Source organism: Hippocampus comes, unplaced genomic scaffold (genome assembly GCF_001891065.2).
Source record: "Hippocampus comes isolate QL1 unplaced genomic scaffold, H_comes_QL1_v1.1 scaffold498, whole genome shotgun sequence".
In the NCBI taxonomy this organism is placed as follows: Eukaryota; Metazoa; Chordata; class Actinopteri; order Syngnathiformes; family Syngnathidae; genus Hippocampus; species Hippocampus comes.
This window is the reverse complement of record NW_017805154.1, coordinates 2,496-6,331: the sequence shown is the minus strand read 5'-3', so window position 1 is coordinate 6,331 and position 3,836 is coordinate 2,496.

Sequence of the window (3,836 nt, the reverse complement as noted above, 5' to 3'; positions counted from 1 at the left end):
AATCCGTTCCAGAAGGCTGTTCGAAAACCGAAACCACGCTCTTTTTAAAATAAAAATGTTTACTGAACACGTCTGCTCACAATGGAAACCGACGCGAGGAAGCATCACTTCCTCGTCTTCCCGAGGAAGCGTCACTTCCTCGTGTAAGGAAGGCGAGAGGAGTCAAATGGTGCATTTAAGTGCGCTCAGTTTGCTCGAGAACCGAAATTTGTTCGTCATCGGAGGCATAAAAAACTCGAAATTTTTGGTCGAAAACCGAATTGGTCGAGAACCGAGACGTTCGAAAACCGAGGTTTGACTGTATATGATTTGTAAAAAAAGATATATGTATGTAATCATATTATTTGGTTGTATTAACTAATTTAGCTGATTATAGGCAAGAGACTCTTAAAAAAAAAATAAAAAAATTTGAGATTGCCGGAGAGCATGAAAAGGAAACATTGTAACTCTCTGAAATGTTGCTGACCACACTGATTGCCGTACATTGTGAAAAGGTCATCTGTGTTTCTGTCGACATGCTAGAATATCGATGATTGCTTGTCCCCATTTCCTGTTATACTGTATGATCAGACTAACATATGGACAACTGCACTGATCTTCTTTTTCTGATATTTGTGTTCTCCTTCAGCACATGAGAGAGGGGATGTATTTTTGAAGGATAGTCTACACCAGGGGTGCCCAAACTTTTTGGACCGAAGATCTACTTTTCGATCAACCAACCTCCCGGGATAGCCCCTGACCGCGGGCACGCGCACGCACATACACACACACACACACACGCACACGCACACGCGCACGCATGCGCTCGCACACGCATGCCATGATGAAAAACAGCCTGACACAGAGGCATGCATGCACTTTTGCAGCCTGTTAAATATCGTAGCTCACACGTACTGTTTTATGCTTCCCTGGGCCCTCATAGATTCCTATTCTTTGCCCGTGCCCTCGGTGAATTGTACACGAAGCAAACTCTGAATGAGAATAATGACGATCAAAGATATAGCGCAACAGTTCTGATCACAAGCTGCAATTGCAGACTGCTGAGCGCTAACAACTTGCGGTGACGTAATCACGCGCCACCGTAGGTTCAAGATTTACCTGCTTTATTTTATTGTTTAAATATTTTTTTTTTGTGAAAATGAGATTGATAGGATGATTAGGGTGCAGCGTACATTAGCACAAACAATATATTACAAACATGTACAAAGACACGTCTCCTCTACACTCCTCAGATCTACTTGCGACCTGTCTCAGATCTATGGGTCAATCAGGATTGACGTAATGGGCACCCCTGGTCTACACTTTGCTCACTGATCTGGACCAGGGGTGTCAAACTCATTTTTGTCAAGGGCCGCTTTGGGGTTGCATCTTCCTTCGTTGGGCCGGTACGACGGTGAAATTTAATAAATTTTTTACATATTATTACTTGTACAATTTAACTCAACTGTATTTATAGATTGCCAATTTTGAAATCAGTCAAATTAACGATGATAGTTTGTTCAATTATTGTTTGAGTGAGTGTTAACAGGATTATTAAATTATCACAAAACCTCGACATTATTTGCTATATGTTAAAATTTGACATTTCGGTACTAATTTTAGCAAGGATCATGGAAATTGACGCGCTTGATTTGCTTTCGCGGGCCACATAAAATGATATGGAGTGCCGGATCTGGCCCCCAGACTTCGAGTTTGACACCTGAGATCTCGATGATCTAAAAAAAAATAAATAAATAAAATAAAATGTTGGAGAATTGTTTTATACATTTTTGTTTTGGATGGAAAAGTGTTTTATATCTACAGTATTTGATCTTTTCAATCTCATAAAAAAAAAAAATCAAAGCACAAAAGCTTTTATTCATTTTATTTTGGAGGTCTAGGCCTTTTAAAGTATTGTGCTCCTGAATTGATGTTGCTGAACTGAATGTGAATTTATTATCGTTTATTGATTTGTTTAATTTTGTTTTCAGAATGGTGAAATAGTTCAAACGGTGCATTCATTTGATTTTAAAAAAATCATAATTATACGCTAATTTTTATTGTTTACTTAATTTTTGTTTGATGTTGTATTGTTGTGTTTAGGTTCTCTTCTGTAACGGTCTAAAAATCAATATTGATATAGTTATTCTTCGCTGTGAGTGTCACTATATTTCTTTCTTTTGTACTTTAATGCTTGTGGAGGCTCTCAGTCGTACAGGAAAGTTCCATCGTAGAAAGGGTTCTGTCAGTCGTCATCTGTACCTGTGGGTAAAAAACAAAAAACAAAAAACAAAACAAAAAAACAAAAAAGGACGTTTCGCTTCTCTCACAGAAGCTTCGTCAGCGGTAGACAACCCTGAAGTCTCCGTGAAGACTCCGGGAAGTTGCTCTGCGCTAAAAGGCTGAGCGTGGCCTGTTTGAGGCCCATTGGTTTCTAAACTCCCTTAGAAACCAATGGGCCTCTTCACCATAGGGGCGTGACTAACCATCCCCACCCAGTCCTCAAACAGGCCACGCTCAGCCTTTTAGCGCAGAGCAACTTCCCGGAGTCTTCACGGAGACTTCAGGGTTGTCTACCGCTGACGAAGCTTCTGTGAGAGAAGCGAAACGTCCTTTTTTGTTTTTTTTTTTTTTGTTTTGTTTTTTGTTTTTTGTTTTTTACCCACAGGTACAGATGACGACTGACAGAACCCTTTCTACGTTTGTACTTTAATGTTAATCAGGTTTCAATTTAAGAGAGAAGTACATTTCTAACAATTCTATAGGTAAATAACAATTATCACGGCAGAGTTTTTCTTTTTCTTTTTAATAAACGAAAAAAGAAAAAGAGGGGGAATTATAGTTAGCGCAGAAAATAATTGGAAAACAATTGAGAAGCTACTTTTACTCATGACCATGTTTCCGTTCACAGCAGAGGATATTTGAGATTCCATCTACATTAGTGCAATTGGAGTTCCTCGTGGCGTACTGGGTGGGCATAAATTGTTTAACCATTGTCCAGAAGCTTGCAAATTACACTGAGGAAGCCTTTTTGGCTATTGGAAGTAAAACAATTGACAGTCACCTCTCTGATGGCGTTCCGGGACCGCACAGCGGTGGATGTGCTCTTGGCTGAGGCCAATGGAGCGTGTGCGATATGTGGTGAACGATGCTTTTCAACCACGCCCTGAGGGCCCCGCACACTGAACCGGACCATTCCGGCGTGACCACGCCGTTGTCGTCAGAATTAGTGGGTCAGACCTTTGTGACGTTTAAAAAGAAAAAATGGTGTGTTAATCACTCTTACATTTTTTTCCCCGGCTATCTTGACATTGTGTGGATGTTGCTGTCTTTCCTGTATCAAGGCTCTGCTTATCCGGTTGATCACTACGGCTGGTACGCCCACGACATCTAAAGTGAATGGAATGTACCCTCTGCTGTTACTTTTGGATGGTAAAGGTTCTGATATAGAAAACGGCCCGAATAATGGAGACATGAATTCACTTCAATATCAAAATGTCGTAGATGATTTTTAATCACCTTTTCCTGCATTTTCTTTCCTCTAATTATTTTAAAATGGTGATAACCTATTTTTTTCAGCCCCTGAGTAAAACTATGACATGACTCCACTGAATAAAGTTTGACAGGAAAGTTCTATGTGACGATATGAGCATATGTAGTCTAAACAGTGGCGAACCCTGAGGGCCAGCAAGGCCTTCTCTGCTGGCCTAAACATTCTCAGAAAAGTTTCTGAGAATAACATAAATTTATTATTTTATTTTCATAAATATGTTAACAAAATTATTCTCTGTATTCTTTACGTCATATTATTTCCACTTAGTTGAGTGGCTTTCAATGTTATTTTAAATAACATTGAA